At 42.0% G+C, this 26,559-nt stretch overlaps 3 non-coding genes and 1 pseudogene across 3 annotated transcripts; 2 read left to right on the top strand and 2 right to left on the bottom strand.

Annotated features, from left to right (window-relative positions):
• The first annotated feature begins 4,869 nt into the window (after positions 1-4,869).
• LOC140283502 (U5 spliceosomal RNA) lies at positions 4,870-4,983 on the top strand. The gene has a single exon (XR_011910101.1). It is a non-coding gene; the product is annotated as a U5 spliceosomal RNA (small nuclear RNA).
• A 3,151-nt stretch (positions 4,984-8,134) lies between these two features.
• On the bottom strand, positions 8,135-8,318 carry LOC140283357 (U2 spliceosomal RNA). The gene has a single exon (XR_011910060.1). It is a non-coding gene; the product is annotated as a U2 spliceosomal RNA (small nuclear RNA).
• Positions 8,319-8,626: 308 nt separating this feature from the next.
• On the bottom strand, positions 8,627-8,740 carry LOC140283501 (U5 spliceosomal RNA). Its single transcript, XR_011910100.1, has one exon. It is a non-coding gene; the product is annotated as a U5 spliceosomal RNA (small nuclear RNA).
• Positions 8,741-15,589: 6,849 nt separating this feature from the next.
• LOC140283409 (U2 spliceosomal RNA) lies at positions 15,590-15,766 on the top strand (annotated as a pseudogene).
• The last annotated feature ends 10,793 nt before the right edge of the window (positions 15,767-26,559 follow it).

Raw genomic sequence — 26,559 nt, 5'->3', positions numbered from 1 at the left:
CATTCGCATCTTTTCCTACCCATTTTTCAGTAATTATGGGTGGATATTCACATCTTCTTGCAGCTGAACACCTCCTCTCCCGCTAATGATCATGTAAGGTTTGATATTCGAAAATTTTCTTTCATGTTTTAAAGCAATTATTAATGGACATTCACACCTACTTGCAGCCGAACACCACCTCTCCCGCTTTTGATGATGTATGGACCGGCATTCTTACCTTTTCTAACACATTTTTCAGCAATTATGGTTGGAGAATCACACCTACTCACAGTCGAACAACTCCGCTACCGCATTTGATGGTGTATAGTCGGGATTTCTCACCCTTTCTCATCAGCTTTTTGCAAATTATTCTCTGACAGTCACACCTACTTGCAGTCGAACAGCTCTGCTCCCGCTTTTGATTATGTTTGGTTAGATATTCGAACCTTTTCTTAACTGCTTTTTTACAAACTTTGGTCGGACGTTCACACCTTCTTGCAGCCGAACACCTACGCTTCCGGTTTTGATAGTGTATATTCGGGCATACGAACCTTTTCTTACCCGCTTTTTACAAACCATGGTCGGACTTTCACACCTTCTCTTAGCTGAACAACTCCGCTCCCTCTTTTGATTGTGTACAGTCGGGTATTTTAACCTTTTCTTACCCGCTTTTTACCAACTATGATCGGACATTCACACCGTCTTACAGCGGAACACCTCCGCTCCCTCTTTTGATGGTGTATGTTCGGGCATTTGAACCTTTTCTTACCCGCTTTTACAAACCAGGGTCGGACTTTCACACCTTTTAGTAGCCGAACAACTCCGCTCCCGCTATTGATTGTGTACAGTCGGGTATTTTAACCTTTTCTTACCCGCTTTTTACAAACTATGGTCGGACATTCACACCGTCTTACAGCGGAACACCTCCTCTCCCGCTTATGATCATGTACGGTTTGATATTCGAAAATTTACTTTCTTGTTTTAAAGCAATTATTGATGGACATTCAAACCTTCTTTTTGATTGTGTATAGTCGGGCTTTCGAGCCTTTTCTTCCCGGTTTTTACAAACCATGGTGTGACTTTCACACCTTCTTGTAGCCAAACAACTCCGCTCCCGCTATTGATTGTGTACAGTCGGGTATTTTAACCTTTTCTTACCCGCTTTTTACCAACTATGGTCGGACATTCACACCGTCTTACAGCGGAACACCTCTGCTCCCGCTTTTGATGGTGTATAGTCGGGCTTTCGAACCTTTTCTTACCCGCTTTTTACAAACTATGGTGGGACATTCAAACCTTCTTGTATCCGAAAACCTCCGCTCTCTCTTTTGATCATACATTGTCGGACATTCGCACCTTTTCGTACCCGCTTTTTACAAACCATGGTCGGACTTTCACACCTTTTAGTAGCCGAACAACTCCGCTCCCGCTATTGATTGTGTACAGTCAGGTATTTTAACCTTTTCTTACCCGCTTTTTACCAACTATGGTTGGACATTCACACCTTCTTACAGCAGAACACCTCCGCTCCCTGTTTTGATTATGTATGGTTTGACATTCGCACCTTCTCTCACCCGCCTTTTACTATGGTCGGCCATTCACAGCTTCCTCTCCACCATACTTGTATCCGAAGACCTCTGCCCCAAATTTTGTTGATATTTAGTCGGACATTCGCACCTTACCTGCTTTTGGCAAACTATGGCCTTCTTGCAGCCAAACACCTCTGATCTCGCTTTTGATGATGTAAGGTTGGGCATTCAGACCTTGCTTCACCTGCTTTTCACCAAATAAAGTCGGACATTCACACCTTCTTGAAGCCGAACACTTCCGCTCCACCTTTTAGTGTTCTATCACACCTTTTTTTCACCGCATTTTATACATTATGGTTGGAAATTTTCAACCACTCTCATCCGAAGACCTCTCCTCCCGCTTTTGTTAATATATTTGAACTTTAGTCGGACATTCAAACCTTCTTGCAGCTGAACCACCTCCGCTCCCTGTTTTGATCATATATGGTCTGGCAATACTACCTTTTCTTACCCGTTTGTGAGTAATTATGGCTGGACATTCACACCTACTCACAGCCGAACAACTCCGCTCCCGCATTTGATGGTGTATAGTCGGGCATTCTCACCCTTTCTCATCAGCTTTTTGCAAATTATGATCTGACATTCACACCTACTTGCAGTCGAACAGCTCTGCTCCCGCTTTTGATTATGTATGGTTGGATATTCGAACCTTTTCTTAACTGCTTTTTACAAACTTTGGTTGCACGTTCACACTTTCTTGTAGCCGAACACATGCACTCCTGCTTTTGATGATGTATGGTTGGGCATTCGCACCTTTTTTTTACCCATTTTTCAGGTATTATGGGTGGACATTCACACCTTCTTGCAGTTGAACACCTCCTCTCCCACTTATGATCATGTGCGGTTTGATTTTCGAAAATTTTCTTTCATGTTTTCTAGCAATTATTGATGGACATTTAGACCTTCTTGCAGCTGAACACCACCTCTCCCGATTTTGATGATGTATGGACCGGCATTTTTACCTTTTCTAACACATTTTTCAGCAATTATGGTTGGAGATTCACACCTACTCACAGCCGAACAACTCCGCTACCGCATTTGATGGTGTATAGTCGGGCATTCTCACCCTTTCTCATCAGCTTTTTGCAAATTATGATCTGACATTCACACCTACTTCCAGTCGAACAGCTCTGCTCCCGCTTTTGATTATGTTTGGTTAGATATTCGAACCTTTTCTTAACTGCTTTTTACAAACTTTGGTCGGACGTTCACAATATCTTGCAACCGAACACCTCCGCTTCCGCTTTTGATGGTGTATATTTGGGCATACGAACCTTTTCTTACCCGCTTTTTACAAACCAAGGTCGGACTTTCACACCTTCTCTTAGCTGAACAACTCCGCTCCCTCTTTTGATTGTGTACAGTCGGGTAATTTAACCTTTTCTTACCCGCTTTTTACCATCTATGGTCGGACATTCACACTGTCTTACAGCGGAACACCTCCGCTCCCTCTTTTGATGATATATGGTTAGGCATTCGCACCTTTTCTTACCCATTTTTCAGTAATTATGGGTAGACATTCACACCTTCTTGCAGCTGAACACCTCCTCTCCCGCTTATGATCATGTGCAGTTTGATATTCGAAAATTTTCCTTCATGTTTTCTAGCAATTATTGATGGACATTCAGACCGTCTTGCAGCTGAACACCTCCGCTCCCACTTTTGATGGTGTATAGTCGGGCTTTCGAGCCTTTTCTTCCCCGGTTTTTACAAATTATGGTTGGACATTCAGACCTTCTTGCAGCCGAAAACCTCCACTCCCTCTTTTGATCATACATTGTCGGGCATTCGCACCTTTTCTTACCCGCTTTTTACAAACCATGGTCGGACTTTCACACCTTTTAGTAGCCGAACAACTCCGCTCCCGCTATTGATTGTGTACAGTCGGGTATTTTAACCTTTTCTTACCCGCTTTTTACCAACTATGGTTGGACATTCACACCTTCTCTCACCCGCCTTTTACTATGGTCGGCCATTCACAGCTTCCTCTCCACCATACTTGTATGGTGGGATATTCACACCCACTTGCATCCGAAGACCTCCGCCCCCACTTTTGTTGATATTTAGTCGGTCATTCGCACCTTACCCGCTTTTGGAAAACTATGGCCTTCTTGCAGCCAAACACCTCTGATCTCGCTTTTGATGATGTAAGGTTGGGCATTCAGACCTTGCTTCACCTGCTTTTCACCAAATATAGTCGGACATTCACACCTTCTTGCAGCCGAACACTTCCGCTTTTAGTGTTCTATGAGGCATTCACATATTTTTTTTCACCGTATTTTATAGATTATGGTTGGAAATTCTCACCCACTCTCATCCGAAGACCTCTCCTCCCGCTTTTGTTAATATATAGTCGGGCATTCGAACCTTTTCTTACCCGCTTTTTACAAATTATGGTCGAACATTCACACCTACTTGCAGCTGAATACTTCCGCTCCACCTTTTAGGTATGTATGGTTGGCATTTGCACCTCTTTTTATACTGATTGCTGAAGATTAAGTTGTTCTTTCTCAAACTACAAATTTTTTTTAATTGTTGAAACTTGATTTGAAGTGGATAAATAAGGAGGAAAAACAGTTTTAAGTCAGGCTGATAGAAGGAATTAATTTTATAGCAAAATCTGTATTTCGTCATATGTCGAGAGATGCTTATTGCTGAAGAAGTTCTTTCTCATTCTACAAAGTACAACATTGTTTATCGTTGAAACTTGATTAGACATGAATAAATATGAAGGACAAAGCAGTCTTAACTTGGTTTGAGTTAATGAATTCGTTTTATAGGAGAATCCGAATTCGTGCATAACTCATAAAATAGAGCTTATTTTCGGATTCCTGAAGAATGAGTCTGGTTCTATCTCATAATACAAAGTTTGTTGTTTATTGTTGAAACTTCATCAGAAGTGAAGAAATAAATGAATGCCTATCAACAAATGTGGGATCTAAACTCTAGTGCTTCCTCGAAAATAATTTCCTTTCTCAATTTAGAAATGTGTGTGTGTAAGTCACAACACCCGTGACACCAAAACGGCTTTCTTTTCTCTACACTCTGCACTATGAGCACACACACCAAATCAGAAAGGCTTTTTTCTCTCTTTTCTACATTATGGACTGTGGGGACACAAAACCGCTCTCTCACTTTTTTTTTTTTAATCGTGTGCCAGGGCGTTGTCTCACGTATTAGATTATGCTTAGCCGAGGAGCAAGGGGGGGGGGGGCAAGCGTCTCAACCAAGCAAAGCTCACCATGGGGAAGGTGGCTATGCCAACTAGCCTGATGCCCTGCTCCCGCAGTGACGGATAATCGTACTCTGGTTTCTCTTCATAACATACAAGTCTTTCGCCTTTTACTAAAGACTTCCGTGGAGAGCAGCACTAATGAGTTGTTTCTATTATTGGCAGGCTTTACCTTTGCGGGTGAAGCCCTTTCTGTCTGTGCAAAAGAAATCTTCTTACTGTGCAGAGTGACTTCTCTGAGTAGAGTCGCCTTACTTGTTGCGACTGTGCCGATGTTCGAAGCTGGAGTGCAAAGTTGTTGCTTGAATGGTGCTTGCTGGAGCGTGCGGGAGTGCAAAGTTATACCATTTAAAAGGGCTGAAGAGTGCTCAGTGCAGCGGGTGGGCGACACTCTGGCCACCTTGAAAACCGAGGTTACATCCACTTCCAGGGGCAGCCCAAGTTCTGCCGCAAGTGTGGTGAGCATGGGCACCTGGTTGAGGCTTGTACCAAGGTGTTATGTGGGAAGAGCAGAGAAATTGGGCAAACTTTTGGAGAGTGTCCAAATGGCAGGAAATGTAATCTCTGTGGAGAATTAAATCACCTCTTCAGAGATTGCCCTAAATCTTTTGCCAACAAATTAAAGACGGTAAAGCCACAGTCAAGCCAACAAAGAGAAGGACCAAAGGTGGCAGTTGGTGAACAAAGTGAAGAGGTTGACCCAATAAATTCAAACTTCCCGCCAAAAGCTTGGATTGGAAGTGAGGAGCAAAAAGGGGAGGGGCCTGTAGAGGCCTCACCACTCAGTGTTGAAGTCTGTGAGAATTCACAGGCAGAGGGTGGAGCTACGCTAAATGAGGAGGAAGAGCAGACAGGTGAGTCTAGTGAAGATACTCACCTCCCCGAAGGTCAACAGCCGAAGAGGACGGCATCTGAGCCTCTGATTCCCCAGTGGTATCAGAGAAGAGGGGAAGGGTTAGGTCCCTTTCAGACAGTTCTTCAGTGGAAGAACCTAGAGTCTTCCCCTCCGACTCACCAAATGAGGTCTCCTTTTTAACTTCAGCTCTGCAATCGACCCCCAGGGACTCAAAGTTAAATGCAACATTGCGTCAGAGGCCAACATCGAGAGTCCGAAAAGGAAATATAGATCACCCTACTCACTTTTCACCTAAAGAAATGGTTAATGGTTCTCACCTTCTCAACACTAAATGTGAGAAGTGTGAAATCAAAGACAAGAGCCCAGAGTATTTTATCCTTCTTAGATTCCATAAAATCAGATGTGTTTTTAATACAAGAATGTGGACTACCTTTTTTAAAAAACCATAGACAATGGGAGGAAATGTGGCCCCATTTATCGATATGGAGTGGCTCAAATCAAAATAAAAATGATGGTGTGGCCATTCTAATTAAAAATCCGCATGTTCTGGTGAAAGGTAGCACAGTGGTGAGAGACGGACGGGCACTTTTAGCACACTTGAATTTTATGGGGCAAGACTTTAACCTCTTAAATATTTATGGTTTCAATGGAAAAAATGAAAGGTATGACCTTTTAGAAGATATACAGCTTTACATGCTAGGGCAAGTACCTTTAGTTGTAGGAGGGGATTTTAACTGTATCTTGAGCAGGAAAGATAGAAAAAGAGCAGGGGTAGATTTTAAAGTGGATAAGACTTCGATTTTACTTCAGGGCATATGCAGGGATTTTAAGCTTACTGACTGTTTTAAAACCATGCATCCCAGAGAGGAGGGCTTCACCTGGTTTAGTCATGATGGCACCAGAGCCTCTCGCGTTGATTATTTCTTTACTAGAGATTGCCCACCCACTGATGATAGATTAACCCCTGTTTTCTTTTCAGACCACCTTATGCTCTCCTGCACCCTTTCACCCCCTTCTGGTGTGACGGTAGGAAATGGTCTGTGGAAACTCAACTGTTCCCTGTTGGAGGATGAAATCATAGTCAGTCAGTACAGGGAATGTTATAAAGAGTGGCAGACCCTTCAAGACCTCTACGAAACACATGCACAATGGTGGGAAATGGTGAAGGAAACGACCCAGACTTTTTTTAAACAGCAAGGTAAACGTAAAAAAAGGAAAGAGAATAGATGTATGATGGGACTACATAAACGCTTACAGCGCTACTTTAAACTAAATCAGTGTGGCATAGACTTTAAAGAAGAAATCAAAGATGTCAAAAAGGAAATGTCAGTTTTAGCAGAAATAAAGAGTAAAGGAATTTTTGTAAGAAGCAGGGAGCAGGAAATTGAGGAAGGTGAAAAAGAAAGAAAGTTATAAATAAAAAGGAGTGTAATCAAAATCTAAAAAGAGAAGATGGGTTTTTAACAAAATCCACACAAGAGATGATTGAAACTGTACATACCTTTTATAGTAACATGTACAAAGAGAAACCAGTGCACTTGGAAACATCGGCAGAAATCTTAAAATTCGTTGACAAAACCGTAAAAGAGAATGCACACTTGACACAGAATTTTACTGCTTTAGAGTTAAAAAAATGCCTAACAGGTTTTAAGAGAAGTCGAGCTCCGGGTTTAGACGGGCTTCCTGCAGAATTCTATCTGACCTATTGGGACCTTTTATCATCAGACATTTTAGATGTTTTTAAAGATTTTGAAAAACTCGACCGACTGCCTGACAGTTTTAGAGTGGGAATAGTGACTCTACTTTATAAAAAAAATGATAAGACTGACCTAAAGAATTGGAGGCCCATCACACTTTTAAACTTTGACTGTAAACTTTTTAGCAAGGTTTTAGCGACACGGATGTCCTCTGTTTTAGAGGAGGTAATTCACCCAGACCAAGCTTGTGCCATCTCAGGGAGACAACTCACCGACAGCCTCGTACTGATTCGAGACATCATTGATTACGCTAGAGACAGAAACACCCGGTTTGTCATCTTAAATTTAGACTTTGAAAAAGCATTTGATCGGGTCTCGCATCAATATCTCTTTCAGGTGTTGCAGCCATCGAAAAGGGCCCGATTGTTCCTACTTGGTGAGCTTTGCTTGGTTGAGACGCTTGCCCCCCCCCCCTGCTCCTCGGCTGACCAAGTAGAAACAATCTATTCGATGGCTGCCTTGTCTTTTACTCTGTGCAAAAGACAAGGCAGCCACAAACACCACGGGAACACCGTATTGAGGCTTTGTTCTGACCACTCATTCGGTGTCGCGTTTCTTTCAAGCAATTCTCCCGGTTAGCCCGCACTCGGCTCGCTCCCAGAGCCGTGTTAAAGTCCACTTCGCATTCACTCTCTTTTCTCAGCAGATTAAAAGAAAGTTTCATCTTGGGCTCCCTGAAACTTCCATCCTGCACCGCTGTTTGCTTTTTCACAAGAGCAGAGGAGAGCGCACCGTTCCCAGCGGCACTGCAGTACCGGGTCGAGGCTTGGAGTTAACGGAGCAAGCTTCTTTTTCAACTCCTATTCTTAAAAATCCATTTAATATGTTGTCCTCGTATAGAGGACATATTAAACTGATAAGAACAGATACTACACTTGATCTTAGCCAAAAGGCCGAGAAGCGATAACTGTCCACTGTTTCAGGTCCGAGGGCCCTTGCTGGCACAATGCGCACTTGTAGCAGTGTTCTTTTTATGGCCATAGGTGGCCAGAGTGTCACGTTGCACCTCCGCCCACCCGCTGCACTGAGCACTCTTCAGCCCTTTTAAATGGTATAACTTTGCACTCCCGCATGCTCCAGCAAGCACCATTCAAGCAACAACTTTGCACTCCAGCTTCGAACATCGGCACAGTCGCAACAAGTAAGGCGACTCTACTCAGAGAAGTCACTCTGCAAAGTAGCAAGATTTCTTTTGCACAGACAGAAAGGGCTTCACCCGCAAAGGTAAAGCCTGCCAATAATAGAAACAACTCATTAGTGCTGCTCTCCACGGAAGTCTTTAGTAAAAGGCGAAAGACTTGTATGTTATGAAGAGAAACCAGAGTACGATTATCCGTCACTGCGGGAGCAGGGCATCAGGCTAGTTGGTTTAGCCACCTTCCCCATGGTTAGCTTTGCTTGGTTGAGACGCTTGCCCCCCCCCCCCCCCCCCTTGCTCCTCGGCTGACCAAGTAGGAACAATCAGGCCCTATTCGATGGCTGCCTTGTCTTTTACTCTATGCAAAAGACAAGGCAGCAACAAAAACACCACGAGAATCCCGTATTGAGGCTTTGTTCTGACCGCTCATTCGGTGTCGCGTTTCTTTCAAGCAATTCTCCCGGTTAGCCGACACTCGGCTCGCTCCCATAGCCGTGTTAAAGTCTACTTCGCATTCACTCTCTTTTCTCTGCAGACTCTTGGGATTTTATCTATAAAATGAATTCCTTCACTCAAACTATGTTAAAACTGCTTTGTCGTTCATATTTACCATGTCTAGAAAGATTTAAACAAAAAAAACAACGTTGTACTTTGCAGTAAAAGAAAGAGCAAATCTAAAGTTTCAGGAATCCGAGAATAAGCTTACTTTCAGGAGTGCTTCACGATTTCGGATTTTGCCATAAAATGAATTCCTTCACTCAAACTAAATTAAAACTGCTAAACCGCTAATCTGTTACATGTAAGGCAGATGTCAAATTCACCGAAATAGGATCTAAGGGTATTCGGCCAATCGAGCTGTAGCAGCTTCGGTAAAAGAGTATAAGTTGAAGAGTTTGTGAATAAAGGTGTGCGCACACATAGTGAGCTGTAGGAAAATAGGCAGGGAGCAATACCGGCTGGGGTATATGTTCTTGTATGTTGTCTGACTGTTTGATTTGAATGTGTTGTGTAAGTGTCCTGTTGAATGTTTGGGCTTTGACACTTCACTGTGGTTGTTAACTGTGTGGTGTGTCCTGAAATGTTATATGTTTGGGCTGTGTGACATGCTTAATGCTTGTCAGTAGCTACCCACTTATTCATATATAGCAACTGACAACATAAGAAGTCCGGACATACTTTGATAGTAGTTGTAGAAGTATCCTTATTGATAATAGATAAACTAATTCATAGTGATAGAACAGTAGATGAACAGGTGCCTGCACGTCTCACGAAAATAAAATGGGTGTATGATTGCTGACGGCAGAGCAATACTGCCAAACTTATGAGTTCTTGTGGCAAACTTGATTCAGTGTCTTGACGTGTATACGCTGTTTCGCTGACTTGATTGTCACAAGAAACAAAGAAACAAAGTGTGTTTGATAAGATCCGACCATTTTATTACGGGAGGATCAGTATGTATGGATTCTGATGTGACTGATAAACCCATTCGTATCTTAAGCATAATCTAATACGTGAGACAACGCCCTGGCACACAATCAAAAAAAAAAAAGAGAGAGTGGTTTTGTGTCCCCACAGTCCATAATGTAGAAAAGAGAGAAAAAAGCCTTTCTGATTTGGTGTGTGTGCTCATAGTGCAGAGTGTAGAGAAAAGAGAGAAAAGAAAGCCGTTTTGGTGTCACGGGTGTTGTGACTTACACACACACATTTCTGAATTGAGAAAAGAAATTATTTTAGAGGAAGCAGTAGAGTTTAGATCCCACATTTGTTGATAGGCATTCATTTATTTCTTCACTTCTGATGAAGTTTCAACAATAAACAACAAACTTTGTATTATGAGAAAGAACCAGACTCATTCTTCAGGAATCCGAAAATAAGCACGAATTCGGATTCTCCTATAAAACGAATTAATTAACTCAAACCAAGTTAAGACTGCTTTGTCCTTCATATTTATTCATGTCTAATCAAGTTTCAACGATAAACAACGTTGTACTTTGTAGAATGAGAAAGAACTTCTTCAGCAATAAGCATCTCTCGACATATGACGAAATACAGATTTTGCTATAAAATTCATTTCTTCTATCAGCGTGACTTAAAACTGTTTGTCCTCCTTATTTATCCACTTCAAATCAAGTTTCAACAATTAAAAAAAAATTGTAGTTTGAGAAAGAACAACTTAATCTTCAGCAATCAGTATAAAAAGAGGGTAACAAAAGGTGCAAATGCCAACCATACATCACTAAAAGGTGGAGCGGAAGTATTCAGATGCAAGTAGGTGTGAATGTTCGACCATAATTTGTAAAAAGTGGGTAAGAAAAGGTTCGAATGCCCGACTAAATATTAACAAAAGCGGGAGGAGAGGTCTTCGGATGAGAGTGGGTGAGAATTTCCTACCATACAAGTATGGTGGAGAGGAAGCTGTGATTGGCCGACAATAGTAAAAAGCAGGTGAGAAAAGGTGCGAATGTCAAAACATACATGATCAAAACAGGGAGCGGAGGTGTTTGGCTGCGACAAGGTGTGAATGTCCACCCATAATTAATGAAAAACGGGCAACAAGTAGGTTCGAATGCCCAACCATACATCATCAAAAGCAGGAGTGGATGTGTTCGGCTTCAAGAAGGTATGAATGTCCATCAATAATTGCTATAAAACATGAAAGAAAATTTTCGAATATCAAACCGCACATAATCATAAGCGGGAGAGGAGGTGTTCCGCTGCAAGAAGGTGTGAATATCCACCCGTAATTACTGAAAAATGGGTAAGAAAAGGTGCGAATGCCCAACCATACATCATCAAAAGCAGGAGTGGATGTGTTCGGCTACAAGAAGGTTTGAATGTCCGACCATAGTTTGTAAAAAGCTGGTAAGAACAGGTTTGTATGCCCGACTGTACACAATCAAAAGAGGGAGCAGAGTTGTTCAGCTACAAGAAGGTGTGAAAGTCCGACCATGGTTTGTAAAAAGCGGGTAAGAACAGGTTCGTATGCCCGAATATACACCATCAAATGCGGGAGCGGAGGTGTTCGGCTGTGAGTAGGTGTGAATCTCCAACCATAATTGCTGAAAAATGTGTTAGAAAAGGTAAGAATGCCGGTCCATACATCATCAAAAGCGGGAGAGGTGGTGTTCGCCTGCAAGTAGGTGTGAATGTCCAGCCATAATTACTCACAAATGGGTAAGAAAAGGTAGTATTGCCAGACCATACATGATCAAAACAGGGAGCGGAGGTGGTTAAGCTGCAAGAAGGTGTTAATGTCCGACTAAAGTTTGTAAAAAGCGGGTAAGAAAAGGTGCGAATGCCCGACAATGTATGAAGTAGTAGAAGAAAGAGCAAAACTGAAGGATCAGGAATCCGAGAATAAGCTTATTTTCTTATGGGCAAGTGGGAACTGCTTTGTCCTTCATATTTATCAATGTGTAGATGGATTTCAACTTCTTCTACTGCAAAGTCCAATGTTTTTCTTTGTTGAAGTCGATCTAGACATTGATGAATATGGAAGGACAAAGCAGTTTTAACTTGGTTTGAGCAAAGCAATTCATTTTATAGCAAAATCCGAAATCGTGCAGAACTCATGAAAGCAGGCTTATACTCGGATTCCTGAAACTTTAGATTTGCTCTTTCTTTTACTGCAAAGTACAACGTTGTTTTTTTGTTTAAATCTTTCTAGACATGGTAAATAAGAAGGACAAATCAGTTTTAACATAGTTAGAGTGAAACCCAAATCATGCAGAACTTACGAAAAGCTTTTTCTCGCTTTTCACTGCTTTTTACAAACTTTGGTCGGACGTTCACACCTTCTTGCATCCGAACACCTCCGCTTCCGCTTTTGATGATGTATATTCGGGCATTCGAACCTTTTATTACCCGCTTTTTACAAACCATTGTCGGACTTTCACACCTTCTTATGGCGGAACACCTCCGCTGCCTCTTTTGATGGTGTATGTTCGGGCATTCGAGCCTTTTCTTACCCGCTTTTTACAAACTATGGTCGGACATTCAAACCTTCTTGTAGCCAAACACATCCAGTCCTGCTTTTGATGATGTATGGTTGGGCATTCGCACCTTTTTTTTTTACCCATTTTTGAGGAATTATGGGTGGACATTCACACCTTCTTGCAGCTGAACACCTCCTCTCCCACTTATGATCATGTGCGGTTGGATATTCGAAATTTTTTTTTCATGTTTTCTAGCAATTATTGATGGACATTCAGACCTTCTTGCAGCTGAACACCTCCGCTCCCTCTTTTGATGGTGTATATTTTGGCATTTGAACCTTTTCTTACCCGCTTTTTACAAACCATGGTCGGACTTTCACACCTTTTAGTAGCCAAACAACTCCGCTCCCGCTATTGATTGTGTACAGTCGGGTATTTTAACCTTTTCTTACCCGCTTTTTACCAATTATGGTCGGACATTCACACCTTCTTTCGGCGGAACACCTCCGCTCCCTGTTTTGATCATTTATGGTCTGGCAATACTACCTTTTCTTACCCGTTTTTAGGTAATTATGGCTGGACATTCACAGCTTCTTGCAGCCGAACACCTCTTCTCCCGCTTTTGATGATGAATTGTCCGGCATTCTTACCTTTTCTAACACATTTTTCAGCAATTATTGTCGGTCATTCACACCTTTCTCATCAGCTTTTTGCAAATTATGATCTGACATTCACACCTACTTGCAGCCGAACACCTCGGCTTCCGCTTTTGATGGTGTATATTTTGGCATTCGAACCTTTTCTTACCCGCTTTTTACAAACCATGGTCGGACTTTCACACCTTCTTTTAGCCGAACAACTCCGCTCCTGCTATTGATTGTGTAGAGTCGGGTAATTTAACCTTTTCTTACCCGCTTTTTACCAACTATGGTCGGACATTCACACCTTCTTACAGCGAAACACCTCCGCTCCCTCTTTTGATTGTGTATGTTCGGGCATTCGAACCTTTTCTTACCCGCCTTTTACAAACTATGGTCGGACATTCAAACCTTCTTGTGGCCGAACACATCCACTTCTGCTTTTGATGATGTATAGTTGGGCATTCATACCTTTTCTTACCCATTTTTCAGTAATTATTGGTGGACATTCAGACCTTCTTGCAGCTGAATACCTCCGCTCCCGCTTTTGATGGTGTATAGTCGGGCTTTGGAGGCTTTTCTTCAACGGTGTTTACAAATTATGGTTGGAAATTCAGACCTTGCAACCTAAAATCTCCGCTCCCTCTTTTGATCATACATTGTGGGGCATTCGCACCTTGTCTTACCCGCGTTTTACAAACCATGGTCGGACTTTCACACCTTCTTGTAGCCGAACAACTCCGCTCCCGCTATTGATTGTGTACAGTCGGGTTTTTTAACCTTTTCTTACCCACTTTTTACCAACTACGGTCGGACATTCACACCTTCTTATGGCGGAACACCTCCGCTGCCTCTTTTGATGGTGTATGTTCCGGCATTTCAACCTTAAAATAGACCTTAGAAACCACTGTGATATAGAAGGTTTCGCTAACACATTGGAATTGTTTTACTATTTACATATGCATGTGCAGTGAAGAATTGCTTGCTGCTGATAAATGCAAAGAAGAACAGCTTACACATAAATGCTCACATATAGGCTGCTGAATGCAATGAAGACCTGCTTATCCAGTAAAGTTCAATGTCAATGTGTAATATTCAATTAGGATTTGCAAAACAGTGAAGTTAAACAATGAATGGGTCCATAGTCGGTATGAGAAGACTACAGGAATATTTACCTGGGTGTACGTTCAAACAGAGATGAGAAAATTGCGATAAATTATTGTTTGTTTGTTTGTTAGTATGTATATGAATGTTATGTGTATAAACTGTGTTGAGTTGTAGTTACTCAGTAGTGTCTCAGTGAAACAACCGACGGGGGAAGCCTTGCGGTGACAACAAAAGCAGTGTTTTACTGATCAGTCAAGTTGCTCCAGTGTACTCCATACAAACTGGTTGGCTACTGAAGGGATAGAAAATGGGGAATACTTGTTTTAAAGCAAACAAGGAATTAGATGGGAAAAATACATGTTTTAACGGGACCCAGACAATATTAAATACTCAGACAGATGGGAGAAGAAGTGTAGTTTTGTAGGAAATCACAAAATTATTACATAAAATGAGTGAAATCAATTGAAGAATGCCTTTCTGAAGAGCTGTTTACCACAGATGAGCAGCTTTGCGACCAAGCACATTGTAGATCGCTTTACTGCCAAAATGATCTAGTTTAATGGATTGGTTTAGACATTTATAACAGCATTTTAAGAACAAAGAGAGAAACAAAAAGGGACAACGCTTCATGGTGGAAGGTGATGTATAAATAACTGTGTATATGATGAAGGAGAGACCATTTGAGCAGCACAGCCATTTCGCAGCACAGGGACAGCAGTCCAAGTTAAAGGATCTCCCATGTGGTATCACCTGTCACACTGTGTCAAGGCATCAAAAGAAGAAAAAATCACCAAACTCAAGGACAAAGAGACGAAGACTCCGGTGAACGAAGAGAGACGACTTACAAACCAGAAATACAAAAGGATGCTCGATATCAAGATCCAGAAGAAGAGGCTAACAATGCCACGAACACTTACGATGCTGGGAATGACGCCAGCAATGAACAGAGAAGAAGATTCAGTGTCATCAATCTGCAACACGTGCCTCTAATGAGGGGGTGAATATAGAATCCTCAACGATTACAACGTCTCTGGGAACTGTGACAACAACAAGGTTTAAACCATTTTGATATATATTGTAACCTATTGGCTAAGGAATAGTGCTGAAAATGAGGTAAATCTAATCCACCACTGTCCTTGGTCTTCTGTAGGGTTTTTAAACTAATACGTGGTGGTTTGTTTTTCCACAGAAATTTGGAGATGCATGAATCTAGTGACTTAAACCAAGTAGCAGATAGTTTTTTATGGGGATCATTGAGAACAAATAGTTAACTTTTGGTAGTATCATCATTTTAATGGTTGTAACTCTCCCCATAAGTGATATAGGTAAGGACTTCCAACGAGAGAGATCTTCCTCTACTCTCTTTACTAATTGCACATAATCCATCTGTACTTATCAGTTTAATATGTGATATGTCTATGCAAGGACTACATATTAAATGGATTTTTATCAATAGGAGTTGAAAAAGGAGCTTGCTCCGTTCACTCCAAGCATCGACCCGGTACTGCAGTGCCGCTGGGAACGGTGCGCTCTCCTCTGCTCTTGTGAAAAAGCTAACAGCGGTGCAGGATGGAAGTTTCTTTTAGTCTGCTGAGAAAAGAGAGTGAATGCGAAGTAGACTTTAACACGGCTCTGGGAGCGAGCCGAGTGCGGGCTAACCAGGAGAAATGCTTGAAAGAAACGCGACACCGAATGAGCGGTCAGAACAAAGCCTCAATACGGTGTTCCTGTGGTGTTTTTATAAAATGCGGTGAAAATAAAGGTGTGAATGCCCCATAGAAAACTAAAAGGTGGAGCGGAAGGAAGTGTTCGGCTGCAAGAAGGTGTGAATGTCCGACTATATTTGGTGAAAAGCAGGTGAAGCAAGGTCTGAATGCCCAACCTTACATCATCAAAAGCGAGATCAGAGGTTTTTGGCTGCAAGAAGGCCATAGTTTGCCAAAAGCGGGTAAGGTGCGAATGACCGACTAAATATCAACAAAAGTGGGGGCGGAGGTCTTCGGATGCAAGTGGGTTTGAATATCCCACCATACAAGTATGGTGGAGAGGAAGCTGTGAATGGCCGACCATAGTTTGCAAAAAGCGGGTGAGAAAAAGTGCGAATGTCCAACCATACATGATCGAAACAGGGTGTTTGGCTGCGACAAGGTGTGAATGTCCACCCATAATTAATGAAAAGCGGGCAACAAGTAGGTTCGAATGCCATACCATACATCATCAAAAGCAGGAGTGGATGTGTTCGGCTACAAGAAGGTTTGAATGTCCGAGCATAGTTTGTAAAAAGCGGGTAAGAAAAGGTTCGAATGCCCGAACATACACCATCAAAAGAGGGAGCGGAGGTGTTCCGCTGTAAAACGGTGTGAATGTCCGACCATAGTTGGTAAAAAGTGGGTATGAAAAGGTGCGAATGCCCAAATTCGGCTGCAAAAAACTGTGTTCGGCTGCAAAAAGGTGTGAATGTTCGACTAAAGTTTGTAAAAAGCAGGTAAGACAAGGTGCGAATGCCTGACAATGTATGATCAAAAGCGGGAGCGGAGGTGTTCAGCTGCAAGAAGGTCTAAATGTCCATAATTAATTGCTAGAAAACATGAAAGAAAATTTTCGAAAATCAATCCGCACATGATCATAAGTGGGAGAGGAGGTGTTCAGCTGCAAGAAGGTGTGAATATCCTACCATAATTGCTGAAAAATGTGTTAGAAACGGTAAGAATCCCGGACCATACCTCATCAAAAGCTAGAGAGGTGGTGTTCGGCTACAAGTAGGTGTGAATGTCTGACTAAAGTTCAAATATATTAACAAAAGCGGGAGGAGAGGTCTTCGGATGAGTGGTTGAGAATTTCCAACCATAATCTATAAAATGCGGTGAAAAAAAAGGTGTGATAGAAACCTAAAAGGTGGAGCGGAAGTGTTCGGCTGCAAGAAGGTGTGAATGTCCATCTATAGTTGGTGAAAAGCAGGAAAAGCAAGGTCTGAATGCCCAATCTTACATCATCAAAAGCGAGATCAGAGGTGTTTGGCGGCAAGAAAACGGGTAAGGTGTGAATGACCAACTAAATATCAACAAAAGTGGGGGCGGAGATCTTCGGATGCAAGTGGGTGTGAATATCCCACCATACAAGTATGGTGGAGAGGAAGCTGTGAATGGCCGACCATAGTTTGCAAAAAGCGGGTGAGAAAAGGTGCGAATGTCCAACCATACATGGTCAAAACAGGGAGCGGAGGTGTTTGGCTGTGACAAGGTGAGAGAGTGGTTTTGTGTCCCCACAGTCCATAATGTAGAAAAGAGAGAAAAAAGCCTTTCTGATTTGGTGTGTGTGCTCATAGTGCAGAGTGTAGAGAAAAGAGAGAAAAGAAAGCCGTTTTGGTGTCACGGGTGTTGTGACTTACACACACACATTTCTGAATTGAGAAAAGAAATTATTTTAGAGGAAGCAGTAGAGTTTAGATCCCACATTTGTTGATAGGCATTCATTTATTTCTTCACTTCTGATGAAGTTTCAACAATAAACAACAAACTTTGTATTATGAGAAAGAACCAGACTCATTCTTCAGGAATCCGAAAATAAGCACGAATTCGGATTCTCCTATAAAACGAATTAATTAACTCAAACCAAGTTAAGACTGCTTTGTCCTTCATATTTATTCATGTCTAATCAAGTTTCAACGATAAACAACGTTGTACTTTGTAGAATGAGAAAGAACTTCTTCAGCAATAAGCATCTCTCGACATATGACGAAATACAGATTTTGCTATAAAATTCATTTCTTCTATCAGCGTGACTTAAAACTGTTTGTCCTCCTTATTTATCCACTTCAAATCAAGTTTCAACAATTAAAAAAAAATTGTAGTTTGAGAAAGAACAACTTAATCTTCAGCAATCAGTATAAAAAGAGGGTAACAAAAGGTGCAAATGCCAACCATACATCACTAAAAGGTGGAGCGGAAGTATTCAGATGCAAGTAGGTGTGAATGTTCGACCATAATTTGTAAAAAGTGGGTAAGAAAAGGTTCGAATGCCCGACTAAATATTAACAAAAGCGGGAGGAGAGGTCTTCGGATGAGAGTGGGTGAGAATTTCCTACCATACAAGTATGGTGGAGAGGAAGCTGTGATTGGCCGACAATAGTAAAAAGCAGGTGAGAAAAGGTGCGAATGTCAAAACATACATGATCAAAACAGGGAGCGGAGGTGTTTGGCTGCGACAAGGTGTGAATGTCCACCCATAATTAATGAAAAGCGGGCAACAAGTAGGTTCGAATGCCCAACCATACATCAACAAAAGCAGGAGTGGATGTGTTTGGCTACAAGAAGGTTTGAATGTCCGAGCATAGTTTGTAAAAAGCGGGTAAGAAAAGGTGCGAATGCCCGACAAAGTATGATCAAAAGAGGGAGTGGAGGTTTTCGGCTACAAGAAGGTTTGAATGTTCGACCATAGTTTGTAAAAAGCGGGTAAGAAAAGGTGCGAATGCCCGAACATACACCATCAAAAGAGGGAGCGGAGGTGTTACACTTGAAAGACGGTGTGAATGTCCGACCATAGTTGGTAAAAAGTGGGTAAGAAAAGGTTCGAATGCCGGAATATATACCATCAAAAGCGGAAGCGGAGGTGTTCGGCTGCAAGAAGGTGTGAACGTCCGACCAAAATTTGTAAAAAGCAGTTAAGAAAAGGTTCGAATATCCAACCAAACATAATCAAAAGTGGGAGCAGAGCTGTTCGACTGCAAGTAGGTGTGAATATCCACCCATAATTCCTGAAAAATGGGTAAGAAAAGGTGCGCATGCCCAACCATACATCATCAAAAGAAGAAGTGGATGTGTTCTGCTACAAGAAGGTTTGAATGTCCAACCATAGTTTGTAAAAAGCGGGTAAGAAAAAGTTCGAATGCCCGAACATACACCATCAAAAGAGGGAGCGGAGGTGTTCCGCTGTAAGATGCTGCGAATGTCCGACCATAGTTGGTAAAAAGCGGGTAAGAAAAGGTTAAAAAACCCGACTGTACACAATCAATAGCGGGAGCGGAGTTGTTCGGCTACAAGAAGGTGTGAAAGTCCGACCATGGTTTGTAAAAAGCGGGTAAGACAAGGTGCGAATGCCCGACAATGTATGATCAAAAGAGGGAGCGGAGTTGTTCGGCTGCAAGGTCTGAATTTCCAACCATAATTTGTAAACACCGTTGAAGAAAAGGCTCGAAAGCCCGACTATACACCATCAAAAGCGGGAGCGGAGGTGTTCAGCTGCAAGAAGGTCTGAATGTCCACCGATAATTACTGAAAAATGGGTAAGAAAAGGTGTGAATGCCCAACTATACATCATCACAAGCAGAAGTGGATGTGTTCGGCCACAAGAAGGTTTAAATGTCCGACCATAGTTTGTAAAAGGCGGGTAAGAAAAGGTTCGAATGCCCGAACATACACAATCAAAAGAGGGAGCGGAGGTGTTTCACTGCAAGAAGGTGTGAATGTCCGAGCATAGTTTGTAAAAAGTGGGTAAGAAAAGGTTCGAATGCCAGAACATACACCATCAAAAGAGGGAGCGGAGGTGTTCCGCTGTAAGAAGGTGTGAATGTCCGACCATAGTTGGTAAAAAGCGGGTAAGAAAAGGCTAAAATACCCAACTCTACACAATCAATAGCGGGAGCGGAGTTGTTCGGCTAAAAGAAGGTATGAAAGTCCGACCATGGTTTGTAAAAAGCGGGTAAGAAAAGGTTCGAATGCCAAAATATACACCATCAAAAGCGGAAGCCGAGGTGTTCGGCTGCAAGTAGGTGTGAATGTCAGATCATAATTTGTAAAAAGCTGATGAGAAAGGTGTGAATGACCGACAATAATTGCTGAAAAATGTGTTAGAAAAGGTAAGAATGCCGGACGATTCATCATCAAAAGCCGGAGAAGAGGTGTTCGGCTGCAAGAAGCTGTGAATGTCCAGCCATAATAACTCAAAAACGGGTAAGAAAAGGTAGTATTGCCAGACCATAAATGATCAAAACAGGGAGCGGAGGTGTTCCGCTGTAAGAAGGTGTGAATGTCCCACCATAATTGGTAAAAAGCGGGTAAGAAAAGGTTAAAATACCCGACTGTACACAATCAATAGCGGGAGCGGAGTTGTTTGGCTACTAAAAGGTGTGAAAGTCCGACCATGGTTTGTAAAAAGCGGGTAAGAAAAGGTGCGAATGCCCTACAATGTATGATCAAAAGAGGGAACGGAGGTTTTCGGCTGCAAGAAGGTCTAAATGTCCAACCATAATTTGTAAAAACCGGGGAAGAAAAGGCTCGGAAGCCCGACTATACACCATCAAAAGCGGGAGCGGAGGTGTTCAGCTGCAAGAAGGTCTGAATGTCCATCAATAATTGCTAGAAAACATGAAAAAAAATGTTCGAATATCCAACCGCACATGATCATAAGTGGGAGCAGAGGGGTTCAGCTGCAAGAAGGTGTGAATGTCCACCCATAATTCCTCAAAAATGGGTAAAAAAAAAGGTGCGAATGCCCAACCATACATCATCAAAAGCAGGACTGGATGTGTTCGGCTACAAGAAGGTTTGAATGTCCGACCATAGTTTGTAAAAAGCGGGTAAGAAAAGGTTCGAATGCCCGAACCTACACCATCAAAAGAGGGAGCGGAGGTGTTCCGCCATAAGAAGGTGTGAATGTCCGACCGTAGTTGGTAAAAAGCGGGTAAGAAAAGGTTAAAATACCCGACTGTACACAATCAATAGCGGGAAGGGATGTGTTCGGCTACAAGAAAGTGTGAAAGTCCAACCATGTTTTGTAAAAAGTGGTTAAGAAAAGGTGCGAATGCCCGACAATGTATGATCAAAAGAGGGAGCGGAGGTTTTCGGCTGCAAGAAGGTCTGAATGTCCAACCATAATTTGTAAAAACCGGGGAAGAAAAGGCTCGAAAGCCCAACTATACACCATCAAAAGCGGGAGGAGAGGTGTTCAGCTGCAAGAAGGTCTCAATGTCCATCAATAATTGCTAGAAAACATGGAAGAAAATTTTTCGAATATCAAACCGCACATGATCATATGCGGGAGAGGAGGTGTTCAGCTGTAAGATGGTGTGAATGTCCACCCATAATTCCTGAAAAATGGGTAAAAAAAGGTGCGAATGCCCAACCATACAACATCAAAAGCAGGTGTGAATGTCATCATAATTTGCAAAAACCTGATGAGAAATGGTGAGAATGCCCGACTATACACCATCAAATGCGGGAGCGGAGGTGTTCGGCTGTGAGTAGGTGTGAATGTCCGACCATACTTGCTGAAAAATATGACAAAGCAGTTTTCACTTGGTTTGAGTGAAGGAATTCATTTTATATCAAAATCCGAAATTGTGTAGAACTCGTGGAAATAAGTTTATTCTCGGATTCCTAAAGGTTTAGTGTTGTTCTTTGGTATACTGCAAAGTAATACTTTCTATTTTGTTGAAACCCATTCAGACATGGATAAATATGAAGGACAAAGCAGTTTTAACTTGGTTTGAGTGAAGGAATTCATTTTATATCAAAATCCGAAATTGTGTAGAACTGGTGATAAGAAGCTTATTCTCGGATTCCTAAAGGTTTAGTGTTGTTCTTTGGTATACTACAAAGTAATACTTTCTTTTTTGTTGAAACCTATTCAGACATGGATAAATATTAAGGACAAAGCAGTTTTAACTTGGTTTGAGTGAAGGAATTCATTTTATATCAAAATCCGAAATTGTGTAGAACTGGTGATAAGAAGCTTATTCTCGGATTCCTAAAGGTTTAGTGTTGTTCTTTGGTATACTGCAAATTAATACTTTCTTTTTTGTTGAAACCTATTCAGACATGGATAAATATGAAGGACAAAGCAGTTTTAACTTGGTTTGAGTGAAGGAATTCATTTTATATCAAAATCCGAAATTGTGTAGAACTGGTGATAAGAAGCTTATTCTCGGATTCCTGAAAAGGTTTAGAGTTGTTCTTTCCTATCCTGCAAAGTACAACGTTCTTTTTTGTTTAAAGCTATTATGACATGGATAAATATGAAGGACAAAGCAGTTTTAACTTAATCGGTTTCAACAAAATAGAAAGTATTACTTTGCAGTATACTAAAGAACAACACTAAACCTTTAGGAATCCGAGAATAAACTTATTTCCACGAGTTCTACACAATTTCGGATTTTGATATAAAATGAATTCCTTCACTCAAACCAAGTTAAAACTGCTTTGTCCTTGATATTTATCCATGTCTGAATCGGTTTCAACAAAATAAAAAGTATTACTTTGCAGTATACCAAAGAACAACACTAAACCTTTAGGAATCCGAGAATAAACTTATTTCCACGAGTTCTACACAATTTCGGATTTTGATATAAAATGAAATCCTTCACTCAAACCAAGTGAAAACTGCTTTGTCATATTTTTCAGCAAGTATGATCGGACATTCACACCTACTAACAGCCGAACACCTCCGCTCCCGCATTTGATGGTGTATAGTCGGGCATTCTCACCATTTCTCATCAGGTTTTTGCAAATTATGATCTGACATTCACACCTGCTTTTGATGATGTATGGTTGGGCATTCGCACCTTTTTTTTTACCCATTTTTGAGGAATTATGGGTGGACATTCACACCTTCTTGCAGCTAAACACCTCCGCTCCCACTTATGATCATGTGCGGTTTGATATTCGAAAATTTTCTTTCATGTTTTCTAGCAATTATTGATGGACATTCAGACCTTCTTGCAGCTGAACCCCTCTGCTCCCGCTTTTGATGGTGTATAGTCGGGCTTTCAAGCCTTTTCTTCCCCGGTTTTTACGAATTATGGTTGGACATTCAGACCTTCTTTTAGCCGAAAACCTCCGCTCCCTCTTTTGATCATACATTGTCGGGCATTCGCACCTTTTCTTACCCGCTTTTTACAAAACATGGTCGGACTTTCACACCTTCTTGTAGCCGAACACATTCGCTCCCGCTATTGATTGTGTGCAGTCGGGTATTTTAACCTTTTCTTACCCACTTTTTACCAACTACGGTCGGACATTCACACCTTCTTATGGCGGAACACCTCCGCTCCCTCTTTTGATGGTGTATGTTTGGGCATTCGAACCTTTTCTTACCCGCTTTTTACAAACTATGGTCGGACATTCAAACCTTCTTGTAGCCGAACACATCCAGTTCTGCTTTTGAGGATTTATGGTCGGACTTTCACACCTTTTAGTAGCCAAACAACTCCGCTCCCGCTATTGATTGTGTACAGTCGGGTATTTTAACCTTTTCTTACCCGCTTTTTACCAATTATGGTCGGACATTCACACCGTCTTACAGCGGAACACCTCCGCTCGCTGTTTTGATCATTTATGGTCTGGCAATACTACCTTTTCTTACCCGTTTTTGAGTAATTATGGCTTGACATTCACAGCTTCTTGCATCCGAACACCTCTTCTCTGCTTTTGATGATGAATAGTCCGGCATTCTTACCTTTTCTAACACATTTTTCAGTAATTATTGTCGGTCATTCACACCTTTCTCATCAGCTTTTTGCAAATTATGATCTGACATTCACACCTACTTGCAACCGAACACCTCGGCTTCCGTTTTTGATGGTGTATATTTTGGCATTCGAACCTTTTCTTACCCACTTTTTACAAACTATGCTCGGACATTCACACCTTCTTGCAGCGAAACCCCTCCGCTCCCTCTTTTGATTGTGTATGTTTGGGCATTCGAACCTTTTCTTACCCGCTTTTTACAAACTATGGTCGGACATTCAAACCTTCTTGTGGCCGAACACATCCACTTCTGCTTTTGATGATGTATAGTTGGGCATTCACACCTTTTCTTACCCATTTTTCAGTAATTATTGGTGGACATTCAGACCTTCTTGCAGCTGAACCCCTCTGCTCCCGCTTTTGATGGTGTATAGTCGGGCTTTCGAGGCTTTTCTTCAACGGTGTTTACAAATTATGGTTGGAAATTCAGACCTTGCAGCCGAACACCTCCGCTCCCTCTTTTGATCATACATTGTCGGGCATTCGCACCTTGTCTTACCTGCGTTTTACAAACCATGGTCGGACTTTCACACCTTCTTGTAGCCGAACAACTCCGCTCCCGCTATTGATTGTGTACAGTCGGGTATTTTAACCTTTTCTTACCCGCTTTTTACCAATTATGGTCGGACTTTCACACCGTCTTACAGCGGAACACCTCCGCTCCCTCTTTTGATGGTGTATATTCGGGCATTCGAACTTTTTCTTACCCACTTTTTACAAACTATGGTCGGACATTCAAACCTTCTTGTAGCAGAACACATCCACTTCTTCTTTTGATGATGTATGGTTGGGCATTCGCACCTTTTCTTACCCATTTTTCAGGAATTATGGGTGGACATTCACACCTATTTGCAGTCGAACAGCTCTGCTCCCACTTTTGATTATGTTTGGTTGGATATTCGAACCTTTTCTTAACTGCTTTTTACAAACTTTTGTCGGACGTTCACACCTTCTTGCAGCCGAACACCTCCGTTTCCGCTTTTGATGGTATATATTCAGGCATTCGAACCTTTTCTTACCCGCTTTTTACCAACTATGGTCGGACATTCGCACCATCTTACAGCGGAACACCTCCGCTCCCTCTTTTGATGGTGTATTTTCGGGCATTCGCACCTTTTCTTACCCGCTTTTTACAAACTATGGTTGGACATTCAAACCTTCTTGTAGCCGAAAACCTCCACTCCCTCTTTTGATCATACATTGTCGGGCATTCGCACCTTTTCTTACCCGCTTTCTACAAACTATGCTCGGACATTCAAACCTTCTTGTAGCCAAACACATCCACTCCTGCTTTTGTTGATGTATGGTTGGGCATTCGAACCTACTTGTTGCCCGCTTTTCATTAATTATGGGTGGACATTCAGACCTACTTGCAGCCGAACACCTCGGCTTCCGCTTTTGATGGTGTATATTTTTGCATTCGAACCTTTTCTTACCCGCTTTTTACAAACCATGGTCGGACTTTCACACCTTCTTTTAGCCGAACAACTCCGCTCCCGCTATTGATTGTGTAGAGTCGGGTATTTTAACCTTTTCTTACCCGCTTTTTACCAACTATGGTTGGACATTCACACCTTCTTACAGCGGAACACCTCCGCTCCCTCTTTTGATGGTGTATGTTCGGGCATTTGAACCTTTTCTTACCCACTTTTTACAAACTATGCTCGGACATTCACACCTTCTTGCAGCGAAACACCTCCGCTCCCTCTTTTGATTGTGTATGTTCGGGCATTCAAACCTTTTCTTACCCGCCTTTTACAAACTATGGTCGGACATTCAAACCTTCTTGTGGCCGAACACATCCACTTCTGCTTTTGATGATGTATAGTTGGGCATTCACACCTTTTCTTACCCATTTTTCAGTAATTATTGGTGGACATTCAGACCTTCTTGCAGCTGAACACCTCTGCTCCCGCTTTTGATGGTGTATAGTCGGGCTTTCGAGGCTTTTCTTCAACGGTGTTTACAAATTATGGTTGGAAATTCAGACCTTGCAGCCGAACACCTCCGCTCCCTCTTTTGATCATACATTGTCGGACATTCGCACCTTGTCTTACCCGCGTTTTACAAACCATGGTCGGACATTCACAGCTTCCTCTCCACCATACTTGTATGGTGGGATATTCACACCCACTTGCATCCGAAGACCTCCGCCCCCACTTTTGTTGATATTTAGTCGGTCATTCACACCTTACCCGTTTTCTTGCAGCCAAACACCTCTGATCTCGCTTTTGATGATGTAAGATTGGGCATTCAGACCATGCTTTTCCTGCTTTTCACCAACTATAGACGGACATTCACACCTTCTTGCAGCCGAACACTTCCGCTCCACCTTTTAGGTTTCTATCACACCTTTTTTTTCACCGCATTTTATAGATTATGGTTGGAAATTCTCAACCACTCATCCGAAGACCTCTCCTCCCGCTTTTGTTAATATATTTGAACTTTAGTCAGACATTCACACCTACTTGCAGCCGAACACCACCTCTCTAGCTTTTGATGATGTATGGTCCGGCATTCCTACCGTTTCTAACACATTTTTCAGCAATTATGGTAGGACATTCACACCTTCTTGCAGCTGAACACCTCCTCTCCCACTTATGATCATATGCAGATTGATTTTCGAAAATTTTCTTTCATGTTTTCTAGGAATTAATGATGGACATTTAGACCTTCTTGCAGCTGAATACCTCCGCTCCCGCTTTTGATCATACATTGTCAGGCATTCGAACCTTGTCTTACAAACTTTAGTCAAACATTCACACCTTTTTGCAGCCGAACACAGTTTTTTTCAGCCGATTTTGGGC

Source organism: Leuresthes tenuis, unplaced genomic scaffold (assembly GCF_036924035.1).
Source record: "Leuresthes tenuis unplaced genomic scaffold, fLeuTen1.0.hap1 SCAF_23, whole genome shotgun sequence".
NCBI lineage: Eukaryota > Metazoa > Chordata > Actinopteri > Atheriniformes > Atherinopsidae > Leuresthes > Leuresthes tenuis.
This window is presented reverse-complemented; position numbering and strand designations above follow the sequence as displayed.